Source organism: Pocillopora damicornis, chromosome 3 (genome assembly GCF_964200805.1).
Source record: "Pocillopora damicornis chromosome 3, jaPocDami1.2, whole genome shotgun sequence".
Classification (NCBI taxonomy): domain Eukaryota; kingdom Metazoa; phylum Cnidaria; class Anthozoa; order Scleractinia; family Pocilloporidae; genus Pocillopora; species Pocillopora damicornis.
In genome coordinates this window covers 6497191-6515057 of record NC_142672.1, presented here as the reverse complement: position 1 = coordinate 6515057, position 17867 = coordinate 6497191, and the positions used below count along the sequence as shown (strand labels likewise).

At 36.4% G+C, this 17867-nt stretch overlaps 1 protein-coding gene and 1 long non-coding RNA gene across 17 annotated transcripts in view; one reads left to right on the top strand and one right to left on the bottom strand.

Annotated features, from left to right (window-relative positions):
* Window positions 1-16836, bottom strand: part of LOC113675041 (putative G protein-coupled receptor No18) — a 32754-nt gene extending 15918 nt beyond the window's left edge. For 2 of the 16 annotated variants that reach the window (XM_027191560.2, XM_027191567.2), the window contains exons 1-3: window positions 13500-13651; window positions 7745-7785; window positions 360-416 (exon numbers count right to left, since the gene is read on the bottom strand). The gene's annotated coding sequence lies outside the window, so the exon portion shown is untranslated. Of the gene's footprint in view, window positions 1-359; window positions 417-2302; window positions 2436-6072; window positions 6212-7744; window positions 7786-9826; window positions 9928-10854; window positions 11011-13499; window positions 13652-16790 lie in introns of those variants that run through there. The other 14 variants (XM_089200150.1, XM_089200153.1, XM_089200149.1 and 11 more) reach the window with 11 other exon arrangements.
* On the top strand, window positions 11136-14635 carry LOC149048005 (uncharacterized). The gene is made up of 2 exons (XR_016184927.1): window positions 11136-11460; window positions 13511-14635. It is a non-coding gene; the product is annotated as an uncharacterized LOC149048005 (long non-coding RNA).
* Window positions 16837-17867: the final 1031 nt, after the last annotated feature.

Sequence of the window (17867 nt, the reverse complement as noted above, 5' to 3'; positions counted from 1 at the left end):
TCTAATATCATATGCAAATTTCAGCTATCTTTCATTGTTTAATGAAATTTTCTCAGAGTTTCAAACTTCATAATCACTTAATTTGACACTGCCCTGAAACGTCAAGTATCCCTCGATGAAATCCAAAATCTGGCATTCAAGGTTTTTAGGTTATAGCAGGAGTTCACGGTTATAGGTATTCCCTACAATTGTCAATTAATCATTGAAAGCCGTTTGAAATAATCATAGACCAAGAAATTAACTTTACTCTCAAAGTTAGAAAGAAAACTAACTGCGTCCTTAAATATTGTATTTGTATTCGATGCCTTCAACATAAAATTTTTAGATAATTTTGGAGTTTTTTTGGGAGATGCACTCACCTTTTTCAAATATGATTTCCTTTCCCTGTGGTTCGGTCGCGGTTACTTGCGAATTACCTAGTAAAAACACAAGGCATGACATGAATAATGAATCATGACAGGGCGTTTTATATCTCATTCCCCTCGTAGGAGAACCTCATAGGTGAGTTTGAAAGACTCCCTACCAGCTTTTTCAAATCTAAAAAATATGTCTTTGTTGCTATTGCAAGAGAAATTACAATTATGTTTTTTCGACTTGCAATAGCGTTTTGCTGCCAAGTGACATTCGTGGATTAATTAGTACATGTTATGATGCATTATTTTCTTATGCATCGTTTTGAATACAAACTTTATTTGAAGGAAAACAACGTATTGTATATTTTGAGACCCTAACTTAAAAAGTTCTAGTCCAGAGTGGGTGTGAAACAATATACTCATCGTAACAATTTCTTAATAAATTTTACGTAGTTTCAGTAGAACAATGAAAATGTCTTACATGAGATTGCAAAATAAGTAATATCTTGATTGTTTATTCTGACATGATATGAATTTTTAAGTGTTCCGTCTTACAGTTTCTGTTTTACTTTGTGGACATTACATCTATCTGATAAATATTTTTGACCAGTTCTGGAGGGGAGAGAAGAGTGGGTCGGAATTCTTGGAGGATGGGAAAAATTGAAAAAGTTCAAACTCTTCAAATTTTGTTATTACAATTTCCACGTAATAGATTGCAGTGCGGTTTTACCTGGCACATTTCGGAACTCTTATCATTTATATCGATAGAGCTCTTTTTTGAAATGTGATGATTTTGAGATCTCAGATCTCAAACTAAATCGAGTTAAAACAAAAACTATCGAAAACACGTGTCATAGTACACGTATATATTGCACTTTGATCCTTTAAGCTCTCTTAATTTCCTCACAGTTCAAACACAATTTGCAGCAAATTCTCTTAACTGATTTACAGAGAGAGACTGCATAGCTGCAATATTAGTAAGGAAGAATTACTTTTGAGATCTGAGGGGCTTGGAATAACATGGAATACCCAAACAGTGTTTGGCCATGTCACCACGTACTCTCGCTGAACTACTACAGTGACCCGAGCCATTCTGTACAAATCTCTGCCAGCGCTGCAAATATTTTTCGGTTGGCGATTTTCTAGGTCGTTAAAAGACCACTTCACGAATCTCGTCATGTAAAACATAGCCTAAATCTTTTTTTCTCGATCGTGAAATGCTGGTCTCAGGAAAACCGAAAAAATAACATCGAAAACTTCGCTATATATTAGGATTGTGGCATTTTCCTTAACCCAGTGGGAGAACAAGGCTTTTAATTCGTTACAAAATAAGCTCTCTCAAAAAATACAATATATTTGTGAACGCCAAGAAAAAAACGAGACACCACAAAAAGCCATTTTCTTCGAGGCAATTTCAGTGTTGTTAAGTTGACAGGTACGATCTTCTAAAACATTGTGATCAGTAATCCTTCAGTGCCGGTTGTAAGCAATTGTGAAACCAACATACATCGATCGTTCCGACTTTAATCGTAATACACTCGAAGAACGATCGACGTCGAGCTATTTATCGATTGATTTGAAAGTGGAACAATCAGACTTGGAATTATCTCTCCATAGAACGAAGTGACCGGATTCCAATATAACTAACACAGGTAATGGACCCGTAAAGACTTTCCCGTTTCGGTAACGACTAACATAGAATGCGTACTACAACTCTATCAAAAGTTCGTTGAATACCCCTAGAGTAATTCCTTGTTTATGCCATTGTGCCATGTGGATTGGAAGGAACTCCGTGTGCTAATAAATCATATTTTGCGACAACTGCGTAATCTATTTTTGAACGATTGATAACTGGCAAGGAAGATCTAAGTTTCTTGTTCTACTTAGCTTTGCATATATCTATGTAAATGTTGTTCCTACAATGAACAGTTACCGATTTACAAACTTACCATTTCTGATAGATATTCAACTTGAATTACTTTCCATCCCTTGCATATTCTATACAGGGGTAAGGGTGTTGGTATTTAAACTAGGCGAACACGAAATTCGTGACCATTTTGTTTAGTTAAGTTTAAGAGAAGTAACCGCAGGGAGATAACGTTTAGTTCATTTTGCGACAATGTCACGGTAAAGTTTTGAGTCAATCACTCAACAATAAACATTTTAAGTGTGAGGAAAGAATATTCATCTTTACTTTCCATATTTTTAACCGTTCTGTTAATTTCTTTTAAGTCTCTGAAGCTTCAATGGGGTATGTACTGTCTGTTTTCGCACGAAAAGTAACTTCTGCGTGTTTTTTCCCAAATTTTGTTTGTTGTCTCGTAGTCTCACTCGACTTTGTTGCCTCAATTGAGCTATTTATACTTTTAGTTAAATAAATATTTATGGAGCCAGTGTAAAGGGGCGGAACCCTGCGGATTTAACACAACTAAGACAAAAGGAAAAATTGAACATGTTAGTAAACTGTACTCATGGTGGTTTCAGCCGAGTTATACAAAATATGGAGCCCTTTTGGCTTAGAGGGACAAGGCTCTAGAAGTATTTAATTATTTCCTCAGTTTCTTTGCAATTTGGAACGGTTTTTAATCTTAATGAAGAATTAACAGATTCTCGGTCCAGTTAAAAACTTGGCGAACGTAACTGAGTATCCCAAAATCTGACGTGTGATTAATTTGAGTGTACGAAGGACTTGCTTGGTAAATAATGATAAGTATTCTCCCATGAGAACATTCAATCGCCGTTGATATACTTCTTTGCATCAAAGAGGCACTGCGTTACGGTATATGGGCAAACGGATGAGCCGATCAGACCAAAGCAAGTCGATGTTAACAATGCATGTTTACTTTTTTGGTTTTCAGGAGATTTAAGTGATTTGTGGTCTGAAGCCTTGTTCTGTCCTGTTCACCGAGTTCGAAAGCTTTTTTTGCTTGTGTAAATCATTAGCCTTGCACTTCAAAACCAGCTTCTCTGTTTGGAAAATATTATGTCTTCCGAGATTCTTACTAGGATACACAATAATTTAAGTTTTTAAAAAGCACTTTTTCACGTTCAGAGTTCTTAAGATACTTTGATTATTTCTTACAGTAGTCTCGTTAGATGTGTTTCAGAGATAGGCCGTGTGATTTTGTGAAGTTCAAGGGCGTTGAGCACCAAAAAAAAAAATTCCAAACCTTATGGTCACAGAAAATTAACGTAATTAATATAACCGGTATCGGAGCAATTGTACGTGATATATACTGCAGTTTTCTTTTAACTGGTACTTCCCTGCGGGAGAAATTTCTAGAGGGTGCATTACTTTTCAAAAGTTAATGTCAGGTTCGACTTCGCCGCTGTTCCTGTGCTATTAATTCTTATCTAGATATCATTATTCTTTCTAGATTTGACGTAGTGACGTTGTCGAAATTCTGCTAGTGATACCCAGCAGTAGCGTTTTATTTTGTTTTCAAATTTACCTCCCGTGTAGCGCTTTGAAAACGTTCGACGTAAATGTAATCTTGCTATCATATTAACCTTGGTATCTATTTAACCTTGCCATTCTAATCTTTGACAAAGAAGTAAATAATTAATTTCATCGCTTTTCTGTTGAAAAAATTCATTTTCTGCTTATCTTTGTACTTACTGCTGTTCCATGACCTAAATTAGTAAATAAGGGCAACACTACAAAGCGCCTACGTTCTTGTGGAAAGGTCTTCTAGTCAGTAAACTCTTTTTGTTTTTAAATACGGAAGGAGTAGGCCAGAAACCATGAGATTTTCTCTCCACTACTCAAAATGTTATGAACAACATTCAGCTTAGGAAGGCCTTTCTACCCTTGATCGGGTTTATTTTAGACATCGTTGGCATTGGCATGGGTTTTTTTTTTTAAATTTATTTACTTATTTTTTTTTCGGGTGGGGCTGCTTTTATGGATCTTGACAAGTACGTTGAAAGAAATTTCTTAGCAGTTTTCAGTCGCCTTCATTCACCTTACGTTTATCTACCTCTACAGCCCGGACCTGGAGTTCGAATCTAGACATAAGAATGACAGGTACCCTAAATTGCCGACAGGTCTATCTCATAAAAGCATCAAGTTTTTTAAAACTTAGTAGATAGCTAACGTGGTACTGAAGCAATAATAATTATCCAAAATCTGGTATTCTGGTGCACAGGCACTTCAGTGAGTTAGAGCAGCAGACATAAAAAGAATTTCCATACCAATCACCTTTTTCGGTTCCAAAGAGAACTCTTTTTTAGCCTTTGAACTGTGGTAGGACTGGGAGTCACGAGGAAATCAGATCTCTCTCTTTCATTTACCTGCCAATAGGTGTGCTCTCTCAAGTTCCATAAGCTATAGAAGATCGGATTACACATGTTTTGCAGTAATCTTGTCCACCAATGTACCATGCATAGAAGGTACATAAGAATGACAGGTACCCTAAATTGCCGACAGGTCTATCTCGTAAAGGTATCAAGTTTTGTATAGCTAAATAGATAGCTAACTTGGTACTGAAGCAGTAATATTTATCCAACATCGACAGCTAATGACACAGATTTGAGTTATGTCATGAATGTAAACTAAGAGGAATCGTTCATCTGGATTTCTGACACTGATTTCGACTCCTGGAAACCTCTGCTCAGTGCTTTTCTTCCAATCGTGAATGTTGATCTTTCTCATTTCATCAAAATTTCTTTAGTCCCAGAGCAGTTGGTTTTGTAAAGAATGCTCGGCCACAGCAATTACATACTAGATTAAAACTACAATAAAAAGTAACCAAGACGCGTAAACGTGATATACGAATGTTTGTCTATTTTCAATTCTAGTTTAAAGCGTATTCCGCGTTTTCGCGTCTTTTTCGTTGACACAGGTATAGGCATAGTTTTTGAGCTGATAGACAAAGACAGATGGATTTGGAAATCGAAGGGGCAGCATTTTATTGCCGAAGAGCCTATAGCTTTATTTCTTCCCGCTTTATGGATCGAAAATGCAAGGCTGAAAAATCCTATCATATATTTATCTGTAAGAAGTAGAAAGCTTTTATGGAAAATCACAATTAAAACGTGTTTACTTTGGTAGCTCATATGATTTTAGCGACTTTGCCTGAAAACCTGCTATGAGAGCGGAAGCGGAACTTGAATTTAATTATGCTTCGTTCAAGTGCTTGGAAATAGAAATAAGCTTTGACGAATCGAGAAGGTATTATGAGAGTCCCACTGTGTGTACGATCTGACGTAAACTTCGAAAAGCGTTTTCGGCATCATTCGAAAACGAAAATTGCGAGCAATGAAGATGCTCTTTTCGTGTCGTGTACCTAAACAGTTGAGGCTATAGTTGATAGTATTCATGTTTTGAGCAAATAGTGCGTTAGATTAGGAAGTCCACAGATGATTAAAATTTAAAGTCTTAAGACTCTGACTTCAGCTGTTAACACAAGATGACAATTGGTAATTTGCACAAGCAGAGACAAAGGAATAGAAATAAAGCTCTATTAAAATTTACCTCAAATCATATGAAGTTAATTTTCTTTTTTGTGTGTAGTTGAATTTTATATACGAATATAACCTTACATTGAACGTAACCATCTTTTATTTTTTTTTAATTGCATTTTAGCGCATACCTTCTCCCATCGTTTTTTTTTTTTAATAAAATTGATATTGGTTTTCATTAGTGCAAATTAAAACCATTTTTTCCAGTTTCTACTTTCACCTCAATTACGAGAACATTTCTTTGTTGTTAACAAACCTCTCAGTCGATAGATCTAGGACTTGGTTTCTTTGTGATCTCTGAGACCTTAGTTCATCTGCACGTAAAAGTAGTGAGGACCCGTTTGTATAAGAGGTTGATATGTCTCCGATTCTTGAGCCAACGCAATTTGAAATTGTCTTCTTATTTCCGCTTTGCGTGCTCTGCAAACGTTGGTACGTTAAACTGCGCGTGCGTCAGCGTTAAGGAAGCCTCAGTGACAATTCAAGTTGCATCAGTGTTTCAGAAACTCGTTGTTTCATCATGCAACAAAGCAGTAACCCTCATTTCCAATCGGAGTCTCAGTTTTCAAAAGCGGTTGGCTTTTTTAAATGTTTTCTAAAGGAATTATATGCCGACACTGCCCACTAATTGCGGGGTTACTGTGAAACTTCTTTCGAATGGTGTAAGGGGCTTAATTAATGTCTCGTAAATTTCAGGGTAATTGCACCGAGGAAGCCTCATTTCCAGCAACCTATACTAACTTTTCACCCCAGCGTTATCGAGTGTCAGTGTAGTAATGCAAATTTGTCGGCTTTCGTCAACTTCTACGTAAAACACATCTTTCGTGCCACAAAGGTAATTTTTTTTTCATGTTCCTTTGTTCAGTGACGCGCTGAAAAGATAATAGTTGTCAGGTAAATAAAGTAGCCATGGTGTCGACGGTACTTTAGTTCGAATCCTCGAATGCATATTTTCCTACAAGATGACTCCGGGAAGCTTTGGTTTATTTGCATTACATCTTCAGTATAAATTGAGTAACTTTGACTTATCCCACATTGAGTGCCTATGGGGTTAATGGAGCCAATGCTTTCAAATTTCACGTTGGTACAACCATGGGCTTAATATTCTTGAAACCAACTTATCAATAATTCTTAGCCGCGACAAGTGAAACGAATTTAGTCATTCTTGACGTGTTTGAAAAGGAAGCGTTTCTCTTTAACGATATTCAAATACAGCTATTCGGTTTTTCAGAGAGGTTTGAAGTGGTTAGCTACGTGCGTTGTTGAAGTTGGAGACACGTCAGTGATATATATCCCAATGTACATGGTTAGCGGTCAGCACTACCAACGGTTGTCAATGTTTGCCGATTTTCGACTTCTTTTGACAATCTTAGCTATAGGCCGCCATGAGGGTTCACGGAAAGAAATCCTTTTGTAAGCCGACTGGGTGATCTATAATAGTGGAACTTCAGAAATCGAGATCAGCTTGTTGGCTACCGGTAACAAATGCCGTCTTGTTCGGGAGTATAACATTCAAAATTTTGATTGAAAAATATATGTCATTTTTTATTCTAAATTTTCAATTTTGTGTATCATACGAACATTTTTAATTTTGAAAAATAATTTTTTTTCTTTTAGTTGGAACTGAAAACTTGATGAACTGATTTTTTATCACAAACTTACCTATCGAAGGTGCTCTCCGCCTCTAAAAATAAACAATTTAATGTCTTTTCCTCTTCAGTTTAAGAGCTCTTTTACGTTAAGCTTTTAATGAATCTTTTCTTTCAATAAATACGCCCATTAAAAGTGTGTTAATTACGCCGTTGCCCCTCTAATGGGTTCTTTCATACGATTGTGTAACTCTTTGTACTTGATTTTCAAGGAGTGCATGCAAGCCGATTTCTTGGGTTTTAACAGCTATTGCAGGGTTTTTTTTTATTATTTCTTACCGGTGATATCTTATCCAGACTTCCTCATACAATCTCAACGTCTAGAAGCACAAAAGTACAAAATTATAATGAACTTTTCATGATTGCATCCTTCAACTGAGTTTATGCTTATGGTGAGATACTTTTGCTCTTACCCTTTCCTTCCCTAACCTAATCAGTGGTAAGTTTCTCCCCACAATATCAAGACATAAATACTGAAGTAAATGGATCTACAGAAATGAGGAATTTTGCAAAAGGAGGATGTCGGATCGATCTAAAAACCCCAATCACCATACAAGTAACTGCATGGCATGCACTATGAAGAATGGATATGAGTGGGGACCTCTCACCTGAAGATGCATATCCATATATTCTAAAGAAGACTAAATTGATTTCAGCATTTTATTCAAGACTAAAACACTAGATAAGAATCTTGGGCCCAACTGCTTACATTTACGAAGACTTTTTAATTACATTAAGCGAAAGCTGTCAAAATTGAATTTCCATACCCTGCTTTCCTTTCAAGTTGCAATTATCCATTACTTTCTGTTTGAAAATGTCAAGCGCAGCTCGTGATAGTGTGAAAAAGGATTTTAAAATATCTATCAAACAACTTAAATGACTCAACGATTTCAGATTTTGCCCTTTTAAAAGCGTAATATCTGATATCAATCATACTCGAAGGCAAGGACAGGAAATTTTACTCTCGAATTATATCTCACTGCCTTTTGAGATCACTTTACCGTGACAGAGCAATCCAAGCGAATGAAAATTTACCTGCAATTTTACATAGTCGAGAAGAAAACCTAACTAAACTAGTAGATACATACAGTGCAATGCTTTCGTCTATAGATAGATTACTATAGATTACGTGGCAAAGGTTGAAATGTTCTCTCAGGAGAACCTCGTAGTGGTGAATAGAATTCTAGCACAGCGCGCTTATTCCTGATCTGTATTCGAAATCGTAAGCCAAGTTGTTGTTTGGGTTGAGTAGTTGAGCTATTATTGATAATAAACGAGGCATATTAAAAAGATTTATTGGTACATGGAAATTCTTTAAAACTCGATTCAAGTGAGGGCAGAGCAATTTATTCTGTTTGTATGCTCCCCTAGTTCATTATCTTTAAGAGCTATTTTGTTTCTCAAATTGTGCTCGCGAATAATCTTTCCAGATCGATAAATACTTCGGTTTACCGGGGCGATTAAATGATAAGATTTTTTAACGTTTGAAGTCCTTAAATGGGATGTTAATGTCATTTTTGTCATTAAAAAAACTACTCGTTCAGGATGGTAAGTGGGAGAAAATAAACTCTGGCTATATGATCTGAACTTTATGGGCACACGATTAATTTCGGACGGTTCACGAAAATGCATGGAAAATGTGATGGTCGTCTGCAATCTCTACTTCATGTTCGTTTTGTTTCAATTTGCGTTTTAGCGAAAATCCTGAATTTATTTAGTACAGCATGACACTTAAAATTTACTTTCCTAGGTTAATTGTCCAACGACAAGAGCCTTCTAGCCAGTGGAAGAAAAGATTACGAAAATTTTTATTGTAAACTTTGACAATAGAGCAAGGGACATGTCTTTCAGATGATTGTGATGGAAATTTTGAAGGTTATGAAATGACTAATGGTGGCGTACACTGGGAGAACTTGAAAGACAGAAAATTAATGACCTGTTTATTTACACATGTTTTTCCGATCTTTTACCAAGTCAAATATCAAGGCCTTTTAATTAAGAGGTAATACTTCTGATGTGCGCCGAAAAAAAAAAAAAAACTACCTCATTTTGATTTAAAGATTTCGTGACGATTTTCAATCCTTCCAACATGAAACCTTTTCGTATCAAGGTTGATCAGAACGGCCAAAATAGTTGATTCCCTATTTTGTAAATTTCCAAACAAAATGTGAATTTCTACTGCACACAAGTTGTCTGCAGTAGTGCTTGCTGCCTCCAGGAGTAATTACCTAGAAATTCTACTTCCATGAACACTGACTGAAAGTCAGAACCTAGTCATTTACATAGAAATGTTGAAATTTTGCGTCAGTTTTGCTTTATATTCGTTTTTAATTGTGGATAGATAAATTATTAGTACTTTACCGTATTTTCGAGGAAGATTGTCTTGACCGTGAATGTCCCGAATGTTACAGCTCTAACAATGTCTGCTACAAATCAATTTCTGCGAAATTTCCTTTTGTACAACATTTATCTCTTGTTTAAACAATGAGGTTCAATTCAGCTGCTGACTCGTCTGCCATTTTTTAAATATTCATGCAAGGATCGGTCACCCTTTATTGATTAACTACAATGGAGATCCTTAACGACATAAACATGGTTTTTGCTCGAAACGAATGAATCATTTCGCATCATGTCTCTAAGAGGGATTTGCCTCTTTTAAGCCTTTTAGCGTAAGGCGAGCAAATTTTTGCAAGTCATTCTCAATTTGAGGGCCAAAAACGCAATGGAAAGGCGAAAGGGAATGTATGCTGTTTAGGTTTTTCACCGCATATTTAATGAAAGGTGCCGACAACAAAATAATTTCGGAAGAGGGGAAATTTCCATCGTGTTATCCTTAATCATCGAACATTGTCATGCAGAAAAATACCAACAACAACCTCTGATTTATCGTTAACGAGGTACCCTGGAATTCTTCAATTTTAAAATATTACGAAAAACATGTCTACAAATAACATTTACTGAATGTTCTGATCACGTCGTCTTTTCGCATAGCTTTGCGAATACGAAACGTGATTCACGTTGCTTAAATTCATTAACTCAGATTGTATTATTTGTGGCCTTTAAAGTCATGATATTTTACAAAATTCTATTTATTTCCTTTGGTTTGTACTATTAAGAAGAACTAAATTCGTTTTAGTCTTGAGAAGCTATGATGGTGCTCCATCATTGAATATAGGAAGAAATAAGAATTTTTAGTGGAATATTATTTTTTTGACCTAAGTGTCTGTTTTCAGTACTTTGCAGAGGCGGTAAAAGGTGTAACAAGCGGTTATAAAATTATATGAATGGAAAGATTGTTTTAACCTTTTTTGGTTTCCATGCAAATAAAAAAAACCGCATTTTTTTTATGTTTGCCGCACAAGAAGTATTTCGAACGATTTCTTACATACCTTGATAAATAGTAGACTTGGTTTGACAACTCGGAAGGCATTCAACAGAACTACGTGTTTTCCCTGATTCAGTGCCAAGAAGTAAAATGTTAACGACAAATGCAAAGGTGCCTTCTTTTCTTAGAAGGAAATTTCTTTTCCATATTGACATAGGACACTGCAATTCTTGGCTTTGAAAAGAAGAATAACTTTGTACTGGCAACCCGGCACCGCATTCATATTGAAATTAGGATATATATGAATATATGGTTATTCTGGAACAAACTTGAACGAATTTAAGTTAATTAACAGCCTTGCGTTCTCGCTTGTCTCATGTTTTCTTATAATTAAAACCGGCGACGTTTTTTAATTGAATCGTCCTCATCGAAGAGGATAAAATGAGAGAACATCCTGGGTAGGTTACCTTTAATTTGCCTTTCTCCCACCCAGCGCGCAAAAAGATATCGAAACTCTATGATTTCATCTGTATTACTTTATATTTTTTTCTGGTGTCAATTCCTTGAAGATGACTGGAAACGCATCAGATAGTCTTCATGATGACGTGGGACTCTCGTCGAAGCTCGAGTTGAGTCCCCAAGTCTCCAGAACCGGTGAAGAGAGTAGCAAGTAAGCTACCTTGTTTTTGGTCGATGTTATTTGTTTAAAAATAAGCCAATTTAAAAACACTCGCATCAAAATACCTCTGACTTTTTGTGTTTTACCATTAGCCATTTAACCTACTCTCACATAGATATCCCTTTCCTTTTTGTTTGTTATGTTTTACTGGTTCTAAATTTACTTTCGCACGCATATAAATTAAGTACACTTTTCACTCGGTATCTACGCTTTATTTTTTTTTTTCATTTCCGTACTCTTTTGGAAGAGGAAGTACTTATTCTTGAGAGCCACTTAAGTTGATTTGATCACTCGAATAACTGTGAAGAACTCTCTTTTGAATACTAGCGATATAATTGGCTTCAGCAATTTTTGTATCGATGAAATGGTAACTTTTAGGTCGGAAGGTTTAACTCTCGTTGTGAATGGGTTAAATTATTTTTCCTTTTTTGGCCGAGTTTATCAATTTCTGCGATATCGTTTATCAGCAAAAGAAAAAAAGAAAAGATGACCTTTAACTCTTATCAGCAGGTTAAGGTTCTACCAAATTCATTTTCCTTCACATCACAAATATCTTTCGTGGCAGATGTTTGGCGAGAAAAAGCGAGTAACAAGCACACGAGAGGGTAGACACGCGTGGCCTTCCGCTCACGCGTGCTGGTCTAAATTACGCGCGCCTGGCTAGCCATTTGCCAAACAGTTGCATCAATACTCAGATCCTTCAAGTGACAACATAATGCAGAAGAAAGTCACATGAGCCAAGTCTAATAATCACCGTCGCCCACCCGAGTCTAACATAGCTCGACGATGTGGCATGCAAAGTACTTATCGAAAGCTTGAAGGTCCGACTCCTGTTGAATGAAATTTAACTTTTTTTTCTGAGTATGCTTGTGCCGTTTACCGTAAAACGGAGTCTTTGACTGCAGTCCGCACTGGGCTTAAGAACACTATCTTGACCCCACAAGTTACTTGTTATATTCATCTTCGCATCCATCACATGTTAAGAATTCTATTCCTTTTTCGCAGTTACTCAGACTTCGTCGTTTATGAAGTGACGACTCTGATTTTTCCAAAAAATCAGAGGCAATGGGCCAGTTTTTCGTTAAACGTCGTTATCCTGTTTCTGTCGTTCAAGTCGGCCACCACCGCGCCCAAAAAATTGATCGACAGTCAGCACTACAAACGATACAGAAGGAAAATACCGATCGCACTCCATTCACTCTTGCATTTCACCCTCACAACCACGCAGTTAAATCTATCCTTATTGAAAACTTTAAATTACTTCAAAACGATTCAGAGACAGGTACTATCTTTTCGTGATCTCCACCAATTTCATTCAAAAGCGACAAAAACATTGGCAATATTTTGGTCAGAAGTTCATTACAAACTAATGACCAACCTGAAGTTTTCAAATGCACTCGCGCACGATGCAAAACCTGTCCTGCCAGCTCCACCCTCTCCACTGTCCCGTCCCAGGTCCCCCGAATGGCGTTGCATTGCGTGCTCGGGAACAAGTTTTCAGTCAATTAGACTAATTCATTTTCTCAGACTGCCAGTTTAGACGAACATTGGGCTTTAAAAGAGAAACCGCTAAGTGGATCTCGAACTTACGAAGTTCAGGTTACAAGTTCACTGCTATACAAGGAACTTGCATACAATCGCATTACGTAGATAGTATTTATCTACTCAACCCTTTTATTATCGATAGTTACCTCTGGGTACTGAGCCTGGTATGTCCAGTAAGACGAAAATATCTCCCACTATAATGTGATGTGGCACGCCACAGTTTGAGTATTCGTAAGGCCATTAAGTGGTTTTTGGAATTAAAACACCGTTCATATAAACTGACCCCAAACAATGGTTTTGGGAGCACCCTTGTGCTTGAAAATGCCTGCCCCTTAACGCATAGAGATGAACCACTAAGGAAAAATTATTTTCCTTGCCTTGTAGTTGTGCGACACAACATAAATCAGTAAACATTCAACGTTTACTTTCTTAGGTCGCTCGCTTTTGGTTAAGTTAGAATTAAAACTATCGCGTGTATGATTTACCTTTTGTTTAGCGACACAGCTGCGTCACAGACCTACGACACAGACCGTCTTCAGTTGAAATATTTCTCCGGTGTTGCCTCAAGTATTTGGAACATGTGGTATACTTTACAATATCGGACTGTTGAAGTCAGTTTTACCCGCTAACGTTGAAAGCCAGGAAGTCCTCCTTTCCTACTTCCCACTGTTATTTAAGGTCAGCCAAATAGGATCTTCTTCGTCTCAACGTGACGTCAGTGTCTTATGCGGTTTTCATTCGCATTGATTATATCTTGTTAGCTTAGCAGTATCCAGCTGTTCAGAACAATTCTTTTTTTTATTTTCACTTCCTGTGACGTTCGATACCAAATTAGCACGTCCTATGTCTGCAGTGAACCGCGATTGTCTGTGATATTTGTAGTTTGCACTGATGATTACAAGAGTAAAGACGGACGTCTTATTTGACTTGTCAAAAATAACGTTCATTAACTGGCTGTTTTTAAGTGCACTGGAAGGTTCCAGAAAACTTCAATCGTTTTTTTATCTGTAGAGGACAATCCGTCAAAAGAAAAAAAATTTGCTTGAAAGAAACTTGTACATGTGGCCAACATTTCATCAGTCTTCTCGTTTTCTTACAGTTTCCCGCAGGTTTGTTTTTTTTATCGAAAAGTAATATACACTTTGCATAAATTCATTTTATCTTGGTTGCTGCGGAAAATGTGTAACATGCTCTGTTTTCATCTGAAACAAAAGATTCATTTAGAAGTAATAACGCTAATATGACGACATAAGATGGGGTTTATAAAGAGATTTAGCGGTCAGTTACTGTAGAAACAGACAACTTCAAGCTAATTATTTATGTTTGCGATTGTATTTCATACAAAACAAGCTTATATTTTCAATTATGTAGGAATTATGGCCCGCCGTTGGTGGTGTTTAGAGATACATCTTTGTTATCTACGATGACCACATCAGCTTTACGTTCAACTTCAAACATAATTTGCATTATAGTAAGACTAAATTCAAGACTGAATGGTAGATATGTGAAATAAAACCAATAAAAGTGTAGCAGGTGTCAAACGATGAAAGCAAATTACATATATGTTACCACCAAAGATAGGATTAGATTTAGATTCTTAGAAAATAAACCTTTTTCATGACTTTCATATGCTTGAATACATAAATCTATCTCTTATGAAGTGAAGGTTGGAGAAAAGAAATGATATCCTTTTAATATCCATATTAACGCAGAGACAAAATTCTAACTTTCGTAAAAAATGAAAAAGAAAAAGCCGCAACGCTTCTTATCCCCGCTAAGTAGCTAATTCTATGGTATGACCTGCATCGGCTCAGCTACACCAAGATAAGAAAGGTTTTCTCGCGCGCTTGTTAATGCTTTTGACATTGTCATTGTTTATTATTGTCATCGCAAACGCGTCGACGGTTTTAGCGTGACTTAGATAATAAGCCATTTTTAATTTTTTCACTTTTTATTTCGCTGAACAGAGTTGTACGCTTTCGTAGGACTTTGATTGTAACACTTCTATGGTGCACTTCTCTCCTATTTTTATTGGTGTAAATGGATCACCTCATACCATGAATGAATAGTAAACTTATCGGATTCGAGTAACCGTATTAGGGAAATGATCTTGTCAGATACATACGTGCGCACGACTCGTTTCAAAAGGGCACAACTCTGTTCTTGGAGTGTAAAACAAAAACGCGAAAGACGCTTTTGTCAGTATAAGCTAGCGGTTGTTTTAGCCGAGAAAGGTGAAGGGGAAAAAAAGAGACATTCGTATGGCTAAAGCATAGTTCATGTTAGGAGAAAATAAATGTCGATCACTTCAAGGAGATGAAGATCGCTAAGGTATGGGGAACCATCAGACCATGAACCATCGTATTACTTATATCATATGTAGAAATACATGGTCAGAAATTGAGGTCTGTTATCTTATAGTTTGGTTAATCAAAATTACATCATTCGAGGGATTATCTGCAGGTACATTGGTCAATTTAACACTTAAATAATCATTAGGTTGCGAAAAAATTTTCATTAACAATTTACAATTATCTAATATGGCTCGGGAAATCTTCCGAAATAAGTTTTTGTGAAACAATACTCACTGTATCAGCCAAAGTTATATTTTTATCGCACGCTTTCAAGCAGAATGGATAAGAATTGATTTTCCATAAAGATTTGGATCAATATCAGTATGAAAATATTACTACGCTTATACGCGTCTGAGAAACGTACATAAACATCAAGAGACGTTTCCATAAGCTAGTAATGGCTAGATTTCTCTCATTATCACTCCTAACGTACATCATTCGAAGGATTATCTATACGGCTACTTTAACGCGTTTAATAATCATTTTAACGCGTTTAATAATCATTTAGTTGCAGATTTCTCACAAAGCTATAGGTTCTGGGTTAACATGATGTGAGTTGCTCGTTGACTATTGTGGAAAGGTTTGTTTTCTTTGTAAAGCAAGCAACGAGTTTTCATATCGATTTAAAATAGTATCGATGTTAATAGCGCATACTATATTTCATACAAGCTTACGTGTCAAGTACACAAATGTATTTTCAACGTGAGTAGATGAAAAAAATGCCTTTTCTCAGTGCTTACGCATTTTAGTGCATTATCATATTAAAAAGCACTTTTATTTGACTGCGGCTTGCTTCCACGCAAACAGATGCGATAAGTGACTTCTACGCTTTTTCTAGTTAATGAATAGGGAATCTGTTTAGAATGGATATCTCATCAATATGCTAAAAATACTGAAGCCGAGAACGACTAAAGCCGCTTCAATGCTGGTCGGTGCGCGCACTGTGGAACTATATATTTAGTGAGGCCTTCGATCGTTTCGAAAGGAGAACTGATTTTCTTTCGCCTCGTGGTAGTCGTTTTACAAGCGAAAAAAAGAATAATTAATACCCCAACTAAAATGTTTTTGATTTCCCGACTATCAATGCCTGCATATAAAATCGAAGCTAACAAAGTTGTCGTGCATTTTCAATGTCGCAAATCGACAGCCCCGAAATTGAAGTTGCATGCAACACGTAGTGGTGACATAATTTAAACGTGTGACCCTTTCAGTCCTTTTTAGACAGACATAATCTAAAAAAAACTATTCATTTTGCTCTATGTTTAAGTTTTACTACATTATTTATTTTAAATATTTTTGTCCGTATTGTTACAAACACCAGCATTGTTTGAAAAATACTCCTGTCTATCCCTTTCTAAAGTAATTGATCATTACCTTTAACAATTCCCTAAAAAATGCGTTCAGTTTTTTCCCATCGCTTACCTTTACTCTCTTTGATCCGCTTCTAACAAGGACTCTCAGTTGAATTCTGAAAAGTTACTACATTTTAACAGATTTTGTTTGTGGTTAAATTATTCAACACGTGTACATTAAAGCAGATAGAAATCGAAGATACCTTTCATTTCAAGTCGTTCGCTGAGGATGTTTTAACTGGCGGTCAGCTTTGTTTTGACGAATAAAATGAGTTGGGAATGTTTTTCGCCGTAAAGTGCATTGGAAAACAATTTAGTGAGTGCGTGTTGTAACTTTCGACAGCTGTAAAACCCAGTCGGCTCTATCCATTAAAGTTTGGATAGTTTTAAACATAACCGAGTCTAATCTCAATAAACATGGTATCATGAGGATTTTTTTTTCAAAAGAAATCAAAGATGCAAATCGAACGGCCTGCTATCACCCGCGTAGGGTGGGAATCGGGGTAAGATTTTCATGTGGGGGTCAGACTTATGGGTACTACTGACATTTTTGGGGCGCGTAAACGTAATGAATTGCAGCAATTTTTGTCCTTTTTATCTTAGAGCTAACTCTTCCAACTGGAATTTTTATTTTAGAGTTTCATCAACGCATTATCCTTGAAAGTAATGTAAACTGAGAACAGATTAGACTAGCCTGATGTCGAAGACTCTCGAGATAATTTCTTAACTACATTTACAGGTTAAATGAATTCATTAAAAACCTTATACTGAAGAATACCTTTCTTGCAGTTTCGTTCAACGAAGCTTACCTGAGAGAGATGATAGAACTTGTCTATGCCTTCTATCGCATTAACCAACGTCTTCCTAGCCTAAAATAGGTGTTATTTTTCTAAACCTCTTCTAAAGTTCAGGACTGGAAAGTCAGCCTCCTCACTCAGTGGCTACAAAACATATTTATTAATTAGACTGAGAGGTATATTGATGTAAAAGCCAAAACAGTCGTTCTATTAAATAAGATATGAACTCTACAGTTATCTCTGTCAACTTGAACTAAAGCTAGTTGTTAAATTCTTGCATGTCACGTTCCTAAATTAAATGCACTGCACCATGGTTTATTGATGAGTACATTACCAAGGCAGGACAAAGA